The sequence below is a fragment of the Lissotriton helveticus genome, chromosome 10 (genome assembly GCF_964261635.1).
Source record: "Lissotriton helveticus chromosome 10, aLisHel1.1, whole genome shotgun sequence".
Taxonomy (NCBI): domain Eukaryota; kingdom Metazoa; phylum Chordata; class Amphibia; order Caudata; family Salamandridae; genus Lissotriton; species Lissotriton helveticus.
Genome location: NC_136071.1, coordinates 768,443,098 through 768,464,005, shown reverse-complemented (window position 1 = coordinate 768,464,005; position 20,908 = coordinate 768,443,098). Strand labels below are relative to the sequence as shown.

The 20,908-nt window shown below is 48.4% G+C and overlaps 1 protein-coding gene across 14 annotated transcripts in view; it reads left to right on the top strand.

Moving 5' to 3' along the window:
• The window catches only part of LOC144784508 (uncharacterized), a 416,096-nt gene that overhangs the window by 93,405 nt on the left and 301,783 nt on the right, over positions 1-20,908 (top strand). Inside the window, exon 2 of one of the 14 annotated variants that reach the window (XR_013601660.1) lies at positions 19,154-19,292. The exons of the other annotated variants lie outside the window; for them this stretch is intronic. The gene's annotated coding sequence lies outside the window, so the exon portion shown is untranslated. The remainder of the gene's footprint in view (positions 1-19,153; positions 19,293-20,908) is intronic. 14 annotated transcript variants of the gene reach the window in all.

Genomic DNA, 20,908 nt, shown 5'->3' with positions numbered 1-20,908 from the left:
AGATTCACATGCCTGAATCATTCCCCGTCGTCGGGATGGGAGTCCCCGGTACATAAATAAAGTAATGTCTCATTAGACATATAGAGTAATAGGCCAAGGGCCTTACATTAGTAACATATCCATGTCCTTTTGTAAAAAGGACCAAACTCTAGAGTAGAGCCAATCAGCTATCACCACCCTCTGAAACTTTCCTGGAAAGAGCTCTAGTCCCTCAGATTTTCTACCGCACGTCGTGCTAAGGGAGTCTCCACTGAGCTCTGCTCAGATTTTCATTCTTTCTGGATTTCCAGTAATTTTTTCTCCACCATTCCTTCTTCTGTGTGAAGTTCTCTATATCTTCATGGCAGATACTCGTAAAAAAGGCCTTTTTAGGTCCTGTGCTCCCTGTGGTAAAAAGAGGCTTTATGTTGACGACCAACACAAAGACTGCCTATACTGCCTTTACCCGAATCACTCTTCAAAGGACTGTAAGGTATGTCGTACCTTTTCTGCAAAGACCCTTAAAGACCGGGAGGGAAGACTTTTAAGTTGGCTGCAGAGGCTTAAGTACATAGACCAAGCTTTGTCTTCTGAAGAGAGTGAGGGCTCCTCCAAATCTTCAAGATCCTCTCAAAAACGTCCCAGAGTTACTTCTACAGGACCTTCGTCGCAGCCCCCTCAAAAGAGGACGCACAAAAAGTCTTCAGAGGCACATCTTAAGGCTTTACCACCAAAGGTTTCTCCTAAGGAGGTTCTACACCCCTTTAAGAAGCCTAGTTCCACCTCGTCGACGACTACTCCGTCGACGGTGGCTCCGACGACGAAAAAATCCCCATCTACAGCTGTGGGAGTTACCTCGTCGACGAGGACTGTTTCTACATCTTTGGCGTCATCAGTATCGTCGTCAACGACGACTTCATCGTTGACGGCTGTTAAGCCTGTATCGTCGACGACAAAAATTAAGAAAACATCGACATCCAAGCCAGCGTCGCCGCTACGATCGCCGACGAGCACGTCTACGTCGACGAAGAATGTTCCGACGACGTCTACCCCGAGGGCTTCGCCTGCGACACCGCCGACGAGGGCTCCGTCAACAATGACTACTCCGCCGACGAGGGCTCCGTTGACGACAGCGACACAGTCGACAACGGCTCCGTCAACAGGAGCTTCGTTGACGTTACCTTCAATTGTGTCCGTCGGCGCTTCACCGTCGACGCCTACACTGCCGACAGGCTTGTCGACAACACCAGAATCCAAAGTGGAGAGTGCGTATGTTCATCGTACAATAACAAAACTCACATTGAGACCTGCCCTGACTTCTCCTAGCAGAGTCCAGCCATTACCTCCAACTCACCTTTTGGAAGAGGAGGAAGATTCAGACGATGGCAGTATGTTCGGAGCTGCGACAAGTCCATCTGAACTTCATGTCAAGTACCAAGAAAGTTCAGACTATGATAAACAGGAACCAGAAGACCAGTCATACTACCCTGACGACAGCCATCCTCCACAACCCCCCATGGTTTTTCTGCCTGCGTCTTTGGTTTCTGACCTCCAATTTCTGATTTCAGACTACAAGCAGAGATTTCCAACTTCTGCTACGTCTCCTGCTCCAGTGGTCTCTCCGCCGCCAAGGCCACAGCCTCCTCCTCTACCTCCACCGCCTGTGCCTGTCACACTACCACCTCTACCTTCCACGGATGATGAGGAGGATGAACAAGAAGAGGAAGGAGAAATCCATGGTTTCAAATCGACTTCTGATGAGTGGTATGATTACGTTATCCTGTATCCAGCGTCCCCGGTGCCTACTCAAGCTGATTCGCCTCCTGAGGACATCGGGGTTTTCATAATATCTTGGAAAGGGCTGCACAACTTTTCCAGATCCCTATGCCTTCTCACCAGCAGGATTGTTTCCTTTATGACTTTAAATAACCTTTTAAAAAGTCTGTAAGATCTGTGCCCATTATTGACTACATCTGGGAAGAGGAGGTTAAAATAATGCACAATCCATCTGCATTCCCCCCAGGGTTACCTCGGCTAGACAAAAAATACAGGGCTCCGGTACTGCTCAAGCCTGCCTTACCGGACATCCCAAGCCTGATTCTGTCATCACACAGGCTGCTCAGCGGAAATCTAAAAACCCTTCTGCTCCGCTGTCCGCTCCTCCTGACAAGGAAGGCAGACGACTCGACAATATTGGGAAACGCTTCTCTTCCATATCTGCATTAACAGTGCGTGCATCTAATTATTTAGCATTATTAGGGCGCTATAACAGGCAGATGTGGGCGGACATTGCTCCATAGGGGGCCTTGCCGGACGATTCGAAGGAGGAAGCAAAGAAAATCTTGCTGGAAGGTGAACGTGCGCGTTCCGAGATTGTCGATTGTGCGATGGATATCGCCTCTACTGGTTTCTGCTAACTAGCTGGCGCTGCTGTACTAAAACGCCAAGGTTGGCTGAAGGTGACCTCTCTCTGCCGGAAGTCCAGACAAAAGTTCTGGACATGCCCTACGATGGTCAGCTTCTTTTTGGCACTCATATTGATTAAGCTCTTTAAGGCATAAAAAAGGATACCGACACGGCTAGGGCTCTGGGTACCCTTCAATTTAAAAAAAAACGTTTCGTGGCTAAAGAGATAGAGGACAATCTTCCACCAGAGGAGAGTACCAACAATATCGGTCTTCCTATTCCTCCTCCAACCAACAATATCGGCCACAGTTCCAACAACGTCAACAACATCAATCCTCTTACCCATAGACCTCCTTTTGAGGAAAGGGAGGATGACAGAAGGACGCTGCTTGGCGGCAATGACTTTTCTCTACCGCCGGTCTCCATTTCCTCTCCACCCTCCAAAATAGGAGGAAGAATTTCCCATTTCTTACACAATTGGAAACAAATACCAACGGACCACTGGGTCCTTCAACTGGTTCAATTTGGACATTCACTGGAGTTCATTCAAATTCCTCCTCGACCTATGATTCACAAAAATCGACGTCTTTTACTCCTGGAACTTTCACTCATGCTCCAGAAGTGAGCTATAGAAAAGGTCCCTCTTCATCAACGGGGGAAGGGGTTTTACTCCCGCTTTTTCCTGGTGCGCAAAAAGGAGAAGAAATGGAGACCAATCCTCGACTTGAGAAGTCTCAATCGGTTCTTAAAGAAACAATCGTTTTGCATGGTTACCATCCAAGAAGTGCTGCACCTTCTCAGCGCAACCGACTACATGGTGTCTTTGGATCTTCAAGATGCCTAATTCCATATCCCTATCCACAGAAATCACAAAATGTTTCTGAGGATCGCTGTGGCAGGCAGGCATTACCAATTTCGAGTCCTGCCCTTCGGGCTCAAGTCAGCCCCACGCATTTTTCTCCAGTGGCTGCATACCTCAGGCAACAACACCATCAGGTCTTTCCCTACCTTGACGACTGGCTCGTCAAGGCACCTTCTCGAGACGGCGCGACCAGGTCTTCCAACGCCTGTCTACAGCTTTTCAGTCGCCTGGGACTCAATCTCAATCAGGACAAGTCAGTCCTCCAACATTCTCGGCTGATATCCTTTCCGGGTGCTACTCTCGACACAACCCAGAAGAAAGCTTTTCAGTCACATGAGCGCCAGAACAAACAACTTAATTTGGCAAACCACATAAAATCCAAAAAGTCTTTATCAGTACTCCTCTTCAAGTCCCTTCTCGGGATGTCGTCCAGTATTCTGCTAGTTCCTTACTGTCGCCTCCACATGCGCCCTCTCCAAGAAGCGCTGTTGGCTCAATGGATTCAATCTGAAGGATCCTTCGACAATGTCATTCAGGTGACCCCTCAGATGGTCACTGCTCTGCTGTGGTGGACACGTCCACGGAATCTTTCTCAAGGCCTACCCTTCTTGTTCCAAGCTTCTCCACAGATCATCGCGACAGATGCGTCCCTGGAGGGTTAGGGAGCTTTCCTCCAAGAACTTCGAATCAGCGGAAAGTGGTCTCCTTCCAAACAGAAGCTTCACATAAGCCTCCTCGAGTTGCGAACTGTCTATCTGGCTCTCCTAGCGTTCCTTCCCAGGATCAAAGTTTCTTTAGTGCTAGTCCGGACGGACAATACTACGACAATGCACTACCTAAAAAAGCAGCGAGGTACGCGTTCACTGCCACTCTCTCACGAATCTCATAAGATCTAAAAACTTGCTACTTCACCACAACATTACTCATCGAGCGGAGTACGTTCCAGGAACAGACAACGTACTGGCCGTTTCACTAAGCAGACAACAAACAACTTGTCACGAATGAGACTTGAACCAGCGGACTCTTGACCGCATATTCTCCCAATGGGGCACTCCTCTCTTGGACCTATTTGCTACCAAGAAGAACGCCAAATGCCAAAACTTCGCAAGCTGGCATCCCCAACGAGCATCTATAGGGAATGCATTTTCGATCGCATGATTCAACTTCTTCACATACGCCTTTCCACCGATTCCCCTGATTCCCAGGGTCCTCAGGAAGTTGAAGGCAGAACCCTGCACGCTAATCTTGATAGCTCCAGCGTGGCCTCGCCAACACTGGTTCACGGAGCTCCATCTTCTCTCCCTGGAATCACCGATCTGTTTGCAACCGTTTCCCTCTCTCCTCACAATGAACACGGAACAAGTCCAACATCCGGATCCAGCATCTCTCAAATTATCGGCTTGGCTCCTGAGTTCCGAGAGTTCCATGGCCTAGAGATTCCTCCGGACTGCAGGGCAGTTCTGGCTCGGGCTCGAGCCGACAGTACTAACAAAACATATTCCTTAAAATGGAAGAGGTTCTGCATCTTGTGTAAGTCGGCAAAAATACACCCTCTTTCATCGTCTCCAGAACAAATATTGCCTTACCTGCTCCATCTGGCGACTTCAGGTCTTGCTCACGCCTCTATTAAAGTTCACCTGACAGCAATATCCCGTTTCAGGAGGTCTTCTGCAGGTTCTTCTCTTTGGTCTAACAGATTGATTAAACAATTCCTCAAAGGCCTATTCAGGACTTTTCCGCCCGTAAAATCTCTGCCTCCCACTTGGTAGCTCAATACAGTTCTTGCTCAGCTTATGATACACCCTTGTGAGACGATACACAGAGCTTATCTTAAATATCTATCTTGGAAAACGGCACTCTTTCTAGCCCTTACCTCTGCAAGGAGAGTAAGTGAGCTTCATGCATTTTCGCTTCAGGAACCTTTTCTTCAGTTCAAACATGACAGGGTTATACTGCGAACTAATCCTAAATTTGTGCCCAAAGTCCCGTCGGAATTTCACCTCAATGAGCCTATAGTCTTACTGACCTTTTTTCCAAACCCCCAGACGGCGGCAGAGAGAGCTCTACACTCTCTAGACCTTAAACGCTGCATTAAATTCTACCTAGACAGGACAAAGTCGTTCCACAAATCCAACCAACTCTTTGTAGCTTACAGTCGTCCTCGGAAAGGTCTTCCACTGACTAAACAAAGTATCTCTCAGTGGATCTCTGCAGCTATAACTTTCTGTCACCAGCAAGCAGGTCAGCCCTTGCGTTCCAAGGCTCAAGCCCATTTCACTAGGGCGATTTCTACCTCCATGGCACTCTTTGCAGGTGTGCCTATCACAGACATTTGCAGAGCGGCAACATGGAAGACGCCGCATACATTTACCATACAGAAAAGGGGGTGGTGATGAACAGAGTGTCTGAATTAAGCAGACCACTCTTACCCAGTCCAAAGATCAGGGCTTGATCCATCACCGTTATTTATCTCACTGCCCCATCCCAGCTCAGAACCTGGCTATATGCAAATTAGTCTGTCCCTGGCCCAGTGCATCATGGGAACAGGGCAGACCAAACTACCAAGCCAATTCTTCACCAGAAAGGAGACAAGCTACCGGGGACCGGTTTCTGGCATTTCAGCCTCTTCGGCCCGGCTTGCTTGAATCCTGATGGAGCATTGAGAAAGGGACTCATGTCTGAGTATACCCTGCCACACCTATAGTGGCCAAAAACGATACAGAAAAGGGGGTGGTGATGAACAGAGTGTCTGAATTAAGCAGACCACTCTTACCCAGTCCAAAGATCAGGGCTTGATCCATCACCGTTATTTATCTCACTGCCCCATCCCAGCTCAGAACCTGGCTATATGCAAATTAGTCTGTCCCTGGCCCAGTGCATCATGGGAACAGGGCAGACCAAACTACCAAGCCAATTCTTCACCAGAAAGGAGACAAGCTACCGGGGACCGGTTTCTGGCATTTCAGCCTCTTCGGCCCGGCTTGCTTGAATCCTGATGGAGCAGTGAGAAAGGGACTCATGTCTGAGTATACCCTGCCACACCTATAGTGGCCAAAAACGATACAGAAAAGGGGGTGGTGATGAACAGAGTGTCTGAATTAAGCAGACCACTCTTACCCAGTCCAAAGATCAGGGCTTGATCCATCACCGTTATTTATCTCACTGCCCCATCCCAGCTCAGAACCTGGCTATATGCAAATTAGTCTGTCCCTGGCCCAGTGCATTATGGGAACAGGGCAGACCTAACTACCAAGCCAATTCTTCACCAGAAAGGAGACAAGCTACCGGGGGCCGGTTTCTGGCATTTCAGCCTCTTCGGCCCGGCTTGCTTGAATCCTGATGGAGCAGTGAGAAAGGGACTCATGTCTGAGTATACCCTGCCACACCTATAGTGGCCAAAAACGATACAGAAAAGGGGGTGGTGATGAACAGAGTGTCTGAATTAAGCAGACCACTCTTACCCAGTCCAAAGATCAGGGCTTGATCCATCACCGTTATTTATCTCACTGCCCCATCCCAGCTCAGAACCTGGCTATATGCAAATTAGTCTGTCCCTGGCCCAGTGCATCATGGGAACAGGGCAGACCAAACTACCAAGCCAATTCTTCACCAGAAAGGAGACAAGCTACCGGGGACCGGTTTCTGGCATTTCAGCCTCTTCGGCCCGGCTTGCTTGAATCCTGATGGAGCAGTGAGAAAGGGACTCATGTCTGAGTATACCCTGCCACACCTATAGTGGCCAAAAACGATACAGAAAAGGGGGTGGTGATGAACAGAGTGTCTGAATTAAGCAGACCACTCTTACCCAGTCCAAAGATCAGGGCTTGATCCATCACCGTTATTTATCTCACTGCCCCATCCCAGCTCAGAACCTGGCTATATGCAAATTAGTCTGTCCCTGGCCCAGTGCATCATGGGAACAGGGCAGACCAAACTACCAAGCCAATTCTTCACCAGAAAGGAGACAAGCTACCGGGGACCGGTTTCTGGCATTTCAGCCTCTTCGGCCCGGCTTGCTTGAATCCTGATGGAGCAGTGAGAAAGGGACTCATGTCTGAGTATACCCTGCCACACCTATAGTGGCCAAAAACGATACAGAAAAGGGGGTGGTGATGAACAGAGTGTCTGAATTAAGCAGACCACTCTTACCCAGTCCAAAGATCAGGGCTTGATCCATCACCGTTATTTATCTCACTGCCCCATCCCAGCTCAGAACCTGGCTATATGCAAATTAGTCTGTCCCTGGCCCAGTGCATCATGGGAACAGGGCAAACCAAACTACCAAGCCAATTCTTCACCAGAAAGGAGACAAGCTACCGGGGACCGGTTTCTGGCATTTCAGCCTCTTCGGCCCGGCTTGCTTGAATCCTGATGGAGCAGTGAGAAAGGGACTCATGTCTGAGTATACCCTGCCACACCTATAGTGGCCAAAAACGATACAGAAAAGGGGGTGGTGATGAACAGAGTGTCTGAATTAAGCAGACCACTCTTACCCAGTCCAAAGATCAGGGCTTGATCCATCACCGTTATTTATCTCACTGCCCCATCCCAGCTCAGAACCTGGCTATATGCAAATTAGTCTGTCCCTGGCCCAGTGCATCATGGGAACAGGGCAGACCAAACTACCAAGCCAATTCTTCACCAGAAAGGAGACAAGCTACCGGGGACCGGTTTCTGGCATTTCAGCCTCTTCGGCCCGGCTTGCTTGAATCCTGATGGAGCAGTGAGAAAGGGACTCATGTCTGAGTATACCCTGCCACACCTATAGTGGCCAAAAACGATACAGAAAAGGGGGTGGTGATGAACAGAGTGTCTGAATTAAGCAGACCACTCTTACCCAGTCCAAAGATCAGGGCTTGATCCATCACCGTTATTTATCTCACTGCCCCATCCCAGCTCAGACTAATTTGCATACAGCCAGGTTCTGAAACTGGGATGGTGCAATGAGCTAAAAAACGGTGTTGGATCTAGCCCTGATCTCTTGACTGGGTGAGAGTATTCTGCTTAATTCAGAGACTCTGTCCATCACCACCCCTTGTTGTAAATAATTTTGTCCACCCTAAGCGTGGAAGGGTATACTCAGATGTGAGTCCCTTGCTCATTGCACCATCAGGATTCAAGCAAGCCGGGCCGAAGACGGCTGAAATGCCAGAAACCGGTCCCCGGAAGCTTGTTTCCTTCCCAGTGTAAGAATTGGCTTTTGTAGTCTGGTCTGCCCTGTTCCCATGATGCACTGGGCCAGGGACAGACTAATTTGCATACAGCCAGGTTCTGAAACTGGGATGGTGCAATGAGCTAAAAAACGGTGTTGGATCTAGCCCTGATCTCTTGACTGGGTGAGAGTATTCTGCTTAATTCAGAGACTCTGTCCATCACCACCCCTTGTTGTAAATAATTTTGTCCACCCTAAGCGTGGAAGGGTATACTCAGATGTGAGTCCCTTGCTCATTGCACCATCAGGATTCAAGCAAGCCGGGCCGAAGACGGCTGAAATGCCAGAAACCGGTCCCCGGAAGCTTGTTTCCTTCCCAGTGTAAGAACTGGCTTTTGTAGTCTGGTCTGCCCTGTTCCCATGATGCACTGGGCCAGGGACAGACTAATTTGCATACAGCCAGGTTCTGAAACTGGGATGGTGCAATGAGCTAAAAAACGGTGTTGGATCTAGCCCTGATCTCTTGACTGGGTGAGAGTACTCTGCTTAATTCAGAGACTCTGTCCATCACCACCCCTTGTTGTAAATAATTTTGTCCACCCTAAGCGTGGAAGGGTATACTCAGATGTGAGTCCCTTGCTCATTGCACCATCAGGATTCAAGCAAGCCGGGCCGAAGACGGCTGAAATGCCAGAAACCGGTCCCCGGAAGCTTGTTTCCTTCCCAGTGTAAGAATTGGCTTTTGTAGTCTGGTCTGCCCTGTTCCCATGATGCACTGGGCCAGGGACAGACTAATTTGCATACAGCCAGGTTCTGAAACTGGGATGGTGCAATGAGCTAAAAAACGGTGTTGGATCTAGCCCTGATCTCTTGACTGGGTGAGAGTATTCTGCTTAATTCAGAGACTCTGTCCATCACCACCCCTTGTTGTAAATAATTTTGTCCACCCTAAGCGTGGAAGGGTATACTCAGATGTGAGTCCCTTGCTCATTGCACCATCAGGATTCAAGCAAGCCGGGCCGAAGACGGCTGAAATGCCAGAAACCGGTCCCCGGAAGCTTGTTTCCTTCCCAGTGTAAGAATTGGCTTTTGTAGTCTGGTCTGCCCTGTTCCCATGATGCACTGGGCCAGGGACAGACTAATTTGCATACAGCCAGGTTCTGAAACTGGGATGGTGCAATGAGCTAAAAAACGGTGTTGGATCTAGCCCTGATCTCTTGACTGGGTGAGAGTATTCTGCTTAATTCAGAGACTCTGTCCATCACCACCCCTTGTTGTAAATAATTTTGTCCACCCTAAGCGTGGAAGGGTATACTCAGATGTGAGTCCCTTGCTCATTGCACCATCAGGATTCAAGCAAGCCGGGCCGAAGACGGCTGAAATGCCAGAAACCGGTCCCCGGAAGCTTGTTTCCTTCCCAGTGTAAGAATTGGCTTTTGTAGTCTGGTCTGCCCTGTTCCCATGATGCACTGGGCCAGGGACAGACTAATTTGCATACAGCCAGGTTCTGAAACTGGGATGGTGCAATGAGCTAAAAAACGGTGTTGGATCTAGCCCTGATCTCTTGACTGGGTGAGAGTATTCTGCTTAATTCAGAGACTCTGTCCATCACCACCCCTTGTTGTAAATAAGCATACATTTACCAGGCATTACTGCTTGGAACTCATGAAGGATTACCAGCGGAGCAGCGTCAGGGTTAGCACGGAGGTAACTATATCCCGAGCCTATTGCGAATTTAGCAACAACCCCCCTGACGTTCTTTTTATGCTCATGAAGCAAGAAACCTATACACAATAGGTCATGCAACTGCATGTTCCTATACCGCTGTAGGCACATTATAGCCTTAGTTTACCTTTAAAACACTGTAAAATAGTCTTTCACTTTTTGATTAATTATACACCAAGTAGAAAAACGTGAGTAAGGTGGGGAAGTTGTGCCCCCGTCGTGAAGGAGCACCAGCTCCAAAACATGTCGACGCACACCAGAGGTACTGTCCATAGTTACGACAGTTAACTACCTCAACCTGCACTTCTTTTATTAGTACCAGCCCGGGGTTGTGAATAAAGTTTTTTTTCCTTGACACCTACGAGCCAGGTACTTTTTAATCTTCACTATGTCCCACCACTCACATTTCAATAATACCCAAACCACTTCCACCACACGCACCACACATAGTCTATACTTTCAGTGCTCCCGCGTAGTCGTAGGTCGCAGCACGCCGCATCCCGTTAGAGGGGTGCGAAGGCCCGAATGATGAAGCATGACACCAAGGGGCCTGTTGGTGTGTGAGGGGTATTTTACAAAACACTGAGTGTCCCCACAATCGTGGTCGACACTCCCCTTGTCCACTGTGAGTAGGATTCTTTTTGTTTATGTAACAGTGCCCGTGGAGTAAGAATCCTAACTCTTTACTCTACCTCCCTTCTGTTGTTATTTTGGATGCTGCAGTGGGACAGGCGGTGCTATGTCATCGATTTCAATAGAGGTGAGCCTTCTTTTCATCCCACCATCCTTGCTTTTATGCACACATTTCTTTATTGTGTTCATTAATGAGTGCTTTGATTGCAGTTTGGTACTTTCTATGTTTCACATTGATATGTTATTATCTGGTGAATTCGTATATGCTGTACCATCCGAAATGTGCTTGTCATTGCTTACTACTCTCATTCAGGCATGTGAATCTATGAAAGATACCCTAATACTGGATAAGAAATGCGTTGCTTACCTGTAACAGCAGTTATCCAGTACTGGTATCTTTCATAGATTCACATGCAACCCATCCGCCTCCCCTGGAAGGGCTCACCTAGTTCGCTCAGTGATACACCTACTTAGCACTGTGCTTACGAAAATCTGAGGGACTGGAGCTTCTTCTAGGAAGGTACCAGAGGGTGGTGATAGCTGATTGGCTCTTCTCTAGAGTTTGGTCCTTTTTACAAAAGAACATGGATATGGTACTAATGTAAGGCCCTTGGCCTATTACTCTATATGTCAATGAGACATTACTTTATTTATGTATCGGGGACTCCCATCCTGATGACGGGGAATGATTCAGGCATGTGAATCTATGAAAGATACCAATACTGGATAACTGCAGCTACAGGTAAGTAACGCATTTCTTCTTGGGATTCGAATCTCGGTGTTGGAGTATCCACCGAATTACCATAGGCCAAAGCGAAACCCTAGCCCAGCAGGCTTTAGCCGAAGAGAATATCGTGTGTATCTGCTTGTGGGGATCGCAGTTTCAATGAAGAACATTATAACCATCATGTAAACCCCCAAAAAATGTAGAGAGGGAGAAAGAGAGCAGAAAGAAAACCGGTGGGGAAGGGGGCGAGATGCACGTGTGAGCTATGGCAAGGCAAGAGGGAGAAAGAGAGCAGAAAGAAAACCGGTGGGGAAGGGGGCGAGATGCACGTGTGAGCTATGGCAAGGCGGGGTGGGGGTGGTGTGGGGTGGTCCACGGCTACCTGGCACCGGAGGCGCTGTAGATGTGTCAGCCAGGTTCAGTGGCGATAGCTAGTAACGTGCAGCTAAGCTAGTGTCTTCTATGTCAGAGGAGGGTTAGGGGTGTCGAGGGTCAGGTGGGGACGTGCCTCCCTGGGTGGAGTTCGGGTTTGTCCCTCCGTGGGTCTCCATAAAAGGCACAAAGCCTGTAGTCTCGGGGGTTGAAGTCGAGCATGTTCTAGTCTGCAGAAGTATTCTACTAGTGGCTGCCATAGTTTGGTGAATTTAATATCCTGCTGCTTCAAGCGTGCTGTGAGTAATTCCATTGCCATTGTGTGCCATAGGCGGGTGAACCACAGGTTGATCGGGGGCGGGGGGGTTCAATAAAGAGCAATGATTTGCTTGGCGGTCCCAAGCATGTGGAGGCTGAGGTGCCAGTCGCGACGAGTCATGACACGCAGGTTTACCGGCCGAAGGCCCAGGATGAGCGCAAGCGGGTTTTCAAGTAGAGGGTACCCTATTACCAGTCTAATGTGGCTGAGAACCTCCTTCCAGTAGATGGTTAAGAGTGGGCACGTCCACCAAATATGCAGGAAGTCCCCCGGAGCTTTGATACAACGCCAGCATAATGGGGAAGAGGTGGGAAACATTTTATGTAGCTGGTGAGGGGTATAGTACCATTGAGTCATAACTTTATATGCGGATTCCTGCTGGGGTATGCTACGGAAAACCTTTGGGATATCCCGTCACAGCTGTTCCCATTGTATGAGTGTGATGTCAGTGTCTGAGATCGACTGCCTACGCAGCTGATAAGGATGCGGAGCAGTTCGCGGTGAGTGTTGGAGGACTTGGTATGTGCTCGAAATTAGCCCCCTAGAGTTGCCAAAGGAGCGAACCAGCCGCTCGAACGGGGTGAAGGGTCGGGTGGCTGCCCGTGCCAGAGAAGACGATTGAACCCAGTGTCAAAGTTGGATGTATTGGAATCTAGCCCCCTCTGATGATAACTGGAAATCCCGTTTACATTGTTTGAAAGTTTTGAAGGTGTCCCCCATGAAAAGGTCCCGAATAGTCAGACATCCCCTCTCCGTCCAGTCTGTAAAGTAAGGCGGGTAAAAAGCTGGTGGGAAGTGAGAGTTTCGGGCAATAGGAGTGTGGGGGGACGGAAAGGATGTGAGGCCTCTCCGTGTTGCTAACTTGTCCCAAATCTCAAGCACCGTCTTAGTTGGGATCGCAATATAGGCTCTACGAGAGCGGATTTCCCGTGGGAGTCACCCGAGATCCCAAATGGGACGGCAGGTCACTGCCCTGTCCCAATGGAACTAGACCTTATCGCTCTCCCATGCCATCCACTCCGAAATGAAGTGGAGGTGTGATGCCCAATAGTATTCTAACAGGTTGGGGCAAGCCAATCCTCCCCTGTCTCGCTGTAACATGAGTATTTTATTAGAGAAGCGCAGTTTATTTCCTCCCCATATAAACGCATTGAGGTCACGCTGGAGGCCCTGAATCTGGTGCTCTGGTATAGGCGTGGATAGTGTTTGAAATAGATAAAGTATCTTTAGAAGGATCGACATTTTAACGGTATACAAACGTCCCAACCATGATAAGGGGAGGGATTTCTATGTTCTCAGGTCAGCCACGACAGCGGTTTTACACTCCTGCCATTTGGCTTGAGACCATGTGGCAAGGTAGGAAGTCAAATTAAGCCCTAGGTACTGAATAGAATGTGAGGTCCATTGGTAAGGGACAAGAGACTTGAGTATGACAACCTCTTCTGCAGGAATCATGAGGTTAAGAGCCCATGATTTCTCGTGATTGATTTTAAGCCCAGACACCTGTTCAAATGAGCAAAGTAACGTATGTAGGGCAGGTAGAGAGGTTTGTGGTCATGATAAAGTAAAGAGAAGATCATCGGCAAACAAGGCTACTTTGTGATACAGTCCCCCAAGCATGATACCGTGGCTGTCAGGTGCCTGGCGGATCATAATGGCCATGGCTCCACTACAAGAGCAAATAGAAGGGGGGACAGTGGGCACCCCTGTCGGGTGCCCCTGTGAATAGAGATGGGTTGTGTGAGCTGGCCATTGACCTGCACCCGAGCTAGCGGTGAGGGATAGGGAGCCATAATTCTAGCGACCATCTGCGGCCCCAATCCTATTTTCTGTAAGGCCGCCCGAAGGAAGACCCAATCCACGTGGTTGAATGCTTTCTCAGCGTTGAGTGAGAGCAAGCATGAGGGTATCTTCCAATGGTCTTCCTTCCCGATTAAGTGGGCCACACGCCGTACGTTGTCTGCCCGTTGGCGCTGATGCATAAAACCCACCTGGTCAGGCTCTATGAGTCGAGGGAGGTGCGACGCAAGGCGATTAGCTAGTATTTTAGTATAAAGTTTAAGATCTGTGTTAAGAAGCGCGATGGGGCGAAAGGAGAAGCAGAGTGTATGGTCCTTTTTCTGGCTTGGGGATTAACGCTATTTCTGCCATGGCCATATGCCGCGTTTGAGAAAGAGTTAAAGAGGCGGAGCATGAGAGATTTAAGTTGTGGGATGAAGGCGAGGTAGAACGAGACTGGCAGAGCGTCTAGCCCGGGGTTTTACCGAGGGGAAGATCCTTTAGAGCGCTGGCGAGTTCCTCCGAGGTGATAGGTTTGTCCAGCAGTTGAGAGTCTAAGTCGCTAATCGGGGCCCACTCATAGGTCTCCAAGGCAGCGAGCACCCGATCTAGGTCGGGCGACTCCCAGGCGTAGAGGGATGTGTAATAAGACTGGAAGGCCTGCAGTTTGGCGGATTCAGTACTGGCCCAAGTACCATCCCCCAGTTTGTTTAGCGATGTGCGCCTTAGCAGCCCGCATTCGTAGAGGACGGGCCAGGACCTTACCCACCTTGTTCCCCTCATCATAGTAGCACTGTCGCAGGGCTAAGAGAGCGGGTTCTGCCTTATTGGTTCTGTGTGCCCGGAGCTGGCCCTGTAGCATAGCAAGGCGCCTTTTCTGTAGAACCGAGGGGTGTGTCTGGTCTAGCCGCTCAAGCGTCTTTACATCCCGGGAGAGTTTGTCTTCAAATAAGCGGGCTTCCCGAGCTAAAGCGATGGAGGTGATTTTGCCGCGGACCATGGCCTTAAACGCAGCCCAGACTACAGGAGGGAATGGAGTCTCAGGGAGGTTGTTGGTCTCAAAGTAGAACGTGATAGCTTCGCGGAGTTCCGTCACGTCTACAGGATCCCACCGCCACCGAGAGGAACAGTTGAGACGAGAGGACCAGTCCTGCAGGAGGAGTTCCACATGAGCGTGGTCCGAGACAAAAATGTCAGACATGGACACCGAGAGGGTATCCTTGATAAGGGAGAGTGAGACAAAGAGATAGTCTATGCGTGAGTAGGAGCGATGGACATGAGAGTAATATGAGTAGTCTCGGGTATCCGGGGAGTAGTAGCACCAAGTGTCTATTAGGCAAAGGGCAGTTAGTTGCTGTTTTAAGGCCGAGGACATAGCCCCAGTCCCATGAAATGAGCCTTCGCTACGGTCGAGTCCTGCCTCCCATACCAGATTGAAGTCACCTCCCCAGAATGAGACCAGGGTCATCTTGTGTTAAGTGTTCCCGCAGCAAACCCGCATGTATGAGTCCTGGGCCTGGTTCGGTGTGTAAATGTTGAAGAAAGTGAGGGTTCGCTGTCCACTCCTGACCACCACTTTGAGGAATCTACCGTCTCTACTATTGATTATCGTGGGGGTTCCCTGGTGGATGCCCGCTCAACATAAAATTGCCACCCCGCTGTTTTAGTGGGCGCAGAGGACTAGAATTGGAGTGGATATCGAGGGTGAGCCATGCGAGGGACATCTCTTCTCAGGAGGTAAGTTTCTTGTAAAATTATGATGTCTGGGTTTTGCAGTAGCAGATAGCGCCAGATCTGACGGCGCTTGTTAGGGGAGTTGAGACCCTTCACATTGAGGGAAAGGAGTTTCAGGCAAGGTACGGAAGTCATGGTAGCAGTGTAACTTGTGCGAGTGCCCTCTTGAGCAGTAGATGATGAGGAGGGTGTAAAAGAGTTTCCCCCCCTCTAACGTAACCCCAGATAAGACTGATAGGAGAAAGGCAATGGTGCTTGCTGGTGGACCTAGTGCACTTCTGGGGAGAGAAGGGATGTTTGACACTGGGACGTCCCCCGTCGCGATCAGAACCGCCCCCCCAGCCAGAGGTAGGGAGAAGGAGGGGGGAAAGAGAGAAGTGGGAAGGAAGAGATATAGCATTCAAAAAAGAACAACGGCGAACAAGGTCTATTCCAGTTCAGGGAAAAGCCACGCACATAGGCACAAGCCATCCCAGAGATGTCACTCTCAGAGGAATAGTAGTGGAGGCGGGTCGTAAGAGGTCAGCGTCGCCTTCAAGGAACCCAGTCCGGTGCCGCCGTCGGGATGCAGTTCAGGCATGATGCGGTCATATCAACAAGATGATGTTAAGGGAGTGGGGTGTCTGCTCTACCCCTGCAAGGGGTCAGTTCTTGGGGCAAAGGGGCGCAATAAAGCAGAACATCGGTAGGGGTGTCTAATGTTTATTTTACAGAAGGCTGGGAACCTGAGGGTGAATGACCACCTTCCAGGGAACGGATATGCTGGATAATGTCTTGCTTCTCCTGGGAAGAGGAGCAAATGTTCATAGGGGACTGACGTCTGGGGCGATGTACCACTGAGGTTTTGCCGGTTCACGGTTCTGAGGGGGCAAGCGTGAGGTACTAGTGGGCGGCGTGTCAGGAATCTGAAGCAGTTGAGCTGCCTCTCTGAAGGATCGCATGACCCGGCATCTTGACTCCCACTGGAAGATAAGAGCAAACGGGTGTCCCCATTGATAGCGAATGCTCAACTCTCGTAGCTTGTCGGTAATAGGTCGGCAATCCCTGCGGCGGTGAAGCGTCGTGAGTGTGAGATCCTGGATCAGTTGGATGGGGTACCCTTGTAGGTGAGCTCAGCCTTGTTCCGTGCTTCTTTGAGGATGGCCTCTTTCTCAGTGAAGAAATGAACCCATGTCAAGATGTTGGGAAGGAGGCCAGGGCGACCAGGAGGGCCAGACGCCCTATAGGCACGGTCCAGGACCGGGGGACGCATCCTCGTCTCCTCCTCTAATGTCTTGAAACAGATCTGCTACAAAAGTCATAATGTCCGAGCCTTCTGCCCTAGCCGGTATCCCCGTATGCGTAGGTTATTGCGGCGCCCCCTATTTTCCAAACCCTCCTGCTTGATCTGTGATTCGATGTGTTGCTCCTCCAAGATGGTCAAATGCTGCCACAGGCGTTCCTGGTTCTCCGAGCAGGCATAGACTGTCCTTTCGAGGTCAACCCTCTCCCTCCAAGCTTTGTGACATCCCGCCGGAGCTCCTTGACGCAGGCCTGGATCTCGGTTCGTAGGGAGCCGATTTCAGATTTAACCTCCTGCATGAAGGTGGCCATGAAGGACTGGGTGACTGGGTCTGAGGACCCTTCCGTCAAAGATGCCATGTCTGCTGCTGAAGCAGGCAGAGATTTGTTCCACAAGGCTGTGACTGGGTTGTCTTTAGGAGGTGCAGAGGGGTCTTTTCTGGTCCATGAGCGAGTCATGGCCCCTCAGAGTCCCACGCCACGGGCAGGAGGTCTAGTTGAGGGTGCACAGCATTAAGTCGGGATGGCTGCCGGCCCAGTGGAAAGAGAACAGGAGGAGGGTCCAGCCAGCCGGGAAAAGGCAGCGGGTGGATGGCTAAGGGGCGGTGCTGCAGGGTCCCTCCAGTGTTCCACTGGCCGTTTCACAGAGCGCAGGGCACAGAGTAAGGCTGGTCAGCAGTAGTGTCTCGGAGTGTCGGGGGGAGGGGTAGTCTCAGAGTTCAGGGCAGCCCTCCGCTATAGCGCACCTCTCTGTGAGTGTCCAGAGGCCGCTAGGGACCATGAGTGTGGTTCCAGTGCGAGGACGCGAGGTTTACACCTCTTCTAGGGATGCAGGTAGTCGTCGGCACAACTTGAGCACTCACCGGCACGGTCCAGCTTGATCGCCCAGTGTAGCGCTGGATGGGCCCTCCCAGCTCCAGTAAGGTCTAGGATGGTCGATGTTGCGCCCCCGAGCAGGGCCGAACCGGCAGTACTCAAGAGTTGTTGGCGCCCCCAGGCATAGGTCTCCAGGATCCAGTGGTAAGTCAGCCGCCACTGTCGTGGCGCCGTCATTGGAGCTCGGGCCCCGCCAGAGTTCAGGGCGTAGGGGGGCCGATGGTGAGCGCTATGTAAAGCTCCGGTGGGTGGGCCTCTCATGCAGCCCCCACAGCACAGGGCCCCACACTCCCTGCCCTGCCCCGACGGAGTTCTGAGGCCCAGCCAGGAGAGGCGCATAATCACCGGGACTAAGACAGCATAAAGGAGGCCCAGGGAAAGGCAAACACGATAGGGACCCAGGATGGTGGCCAGACGGGCCAGAGGAGGAGTCCCCGCTCATAGCCCGAGTTTCCAATATCACCAGTCAGGGGCCCCTGAGTCGGTTAGAAGCAGGGCCTTCCCGCCCGGGCACCAACAGCACAGGTCCCACCAGAGTCCAGAGCAGGGGGCCAAAGATGGTGAGCAGACCAGAGTCTGGCAATATGTGCTCCCCCGAGCAGCGCCCGTCGCACACTTCTCAGTAGTTTCTGCCTCCGCCACGAAGGCGTTCAAGGGCCCAGCCAGGCAGAGGGGCATCATCACAAGGGCGTAGGTATCACTGATACGGCCCAGCGAGAAGCCGGCATGAAGAGGGATACGGCTAAGCGGATCGCCGGAGAGAGAAACCCCCATAGGGGGTCTGCACCGCAGTGTCCTGGACCCTCGTACCTGCGTCGCTGGTCCCTGTCGTCACAGCGAGGACCGCCGGCCGCAGCACGTAGTGCAGGACAGCTGGTGGGTCGACTTCAGGGAGCTCGGGATCAGGAGCTCCATAATGGCGGCCTCGTCTCCGGCGGTCAAAGCACCCCTCGCCGATCACTCTCGTGCCTCCGTCACCTGATCTGGAGGAAAATCAGGTCCCCAGTCAAGCGCTCGAGCTTCCTCCTTCCTCCGCACCCCAAGGCGAGTCTCTACCGGGGCTATGGTGCCGCTTTTAATGCTAATTTCACCGCTGGCGGCCCGGAGCTCCCACGGCATGCGTCTCACTGCTTTTTAATTATGCATGTATTGAATGAACTACCCTGCGTTTCATGCCAATTATTGATTTATCAATACAAATTACCTGCCATGGCACATACTGCCTCTTGAAAGCATGATTTAGCTATTCAAGTACGGGTCTGATCTTATGCCACGGGTCATAATCTTCATCTCCCCATATCTTTGCAGTGTCATTGCCATTTATGTGGAGCAATCATGTAAAAATAAGGAATTGCCACAATTTCATGACCAGCCCATGAAACGGTGTGGCCTGAGGGTACACATCAGGAATATCGACGGGGAAATATCGACAAACAGAAATATCGAGGTGAGAATATCGTCTTAGTTAAATATCGAAGTATGAAATATCGATGTAGTAAATATCGTTTTTTTAGTACAACATAAATATCGACATTGTTAAATATCGTAGTAAATATAGTTGAAATAAATATCGATGTTAATAATATCGATATTATGTTTTCAATGGTATAATTTGTTTACTTGTTTAATAGTTCTGTTATATTTTTGATATTTGTAATGTTTTTATGTGAATAATAAATGTAACTGTATAAAATGTTGTAATTTTTTTACTAAATATTTTAGGAGCGGGTTATTGGGTTTATAGGGGATAAGAGTGGGTAGTAATTAAAAAAAAAATTGTGAAATTTTTTTAAAAGGCAAAATTTGAATGAATTAAATTTATAAATTCGAAATTTGAAATTAGAAATTTTTTATTATATTTTACATTTTTGTTTATTATAAATTGTGTAAATCTTTTAGGAGCGGGTTGTTGGGTTTATAGGGGATAAGGGTGGGTAGTAATTTAAAAAAAATTGGGAAATATTTTTTTTAAAGGCAAAATTTGAATGAATTACATTTATAAATTTGAAATTAGAAATGTTTTATTATATTTTTAATTTTTGTTTATTATAAATTGTGTAAATCTTTTAGGAGCGGGTTGTTGGATTTATAGGGGATATGGGTGGGTAGTAATTTAAAAAAAAATTGTGGATTTTTTTAAGAGGTTAAATTTGAATGAAATACATTTTAAAATTCGAAATTTTAAATTAGAAATGTTTTATTATTTTTAATTTTTAATTCTTATAAAATGTGTAAATCTTTTAGGAGCGGGTTGTTGGGTTTATAGGGGATAAGGGTGGGTAGTAATTTAAAAAAAATTGTGAATGTTTTTTTAAGAGGTAAAAAAAGAATGAAATAAATTTATATATTTGAAATTAGAAATTGTGTATTATATTTCACATTTTTATATATTACAGATTGTGTACATTTTTTAGGAGTGGCTTGTGTTTATAGTGGATAAGGGTCGGTAGTTAATTTTAAAAGTTGTGTCAATATTTTACAACAATTAACATTTAATAGGAAATACGTTTTAGAATTTGAAATGCGAAAATTAAAATTTTCTAAACTTTGATTTGCATATTTTATTTAATATTATAAAATTAGTAAATAGTTTTTAATTGCTTATTTGTGTTTATAGTGGGTAATTGTGTGTAGCAATTTACAAATGCTATATATTAAGTATTGTATATATATTTAGGGAGTGGATTATTGTATTTATAGGGGATTAGGGTGGGTAATAATTTAAAAAAGTAGATAATGTTATATTAAATTTAAAAAAATATCTTAATTAAATTTATATTTCGAAATATGAAAATTGTATTTTAAATTTTTTTTTATTTTAATATTTTTAATGTCCAGCATTTTCCATGAATTATGTTGGATTTGGAGTTAGAATAGTAAATTATTATGGTTTACTGTCCAGCACTTTCCCTGAGTTATGTTAGATTTGGAGTTAGAATAGTTAATTATTATGGTTTAATATTTAGCATTGTCAGTGATTTATTTAGAGTTTGGAATTAGAATAGTATTTTTTTTGAGTTACTATATAGTGTTATTTTACTTTAATGGTATTTTCAATTATAA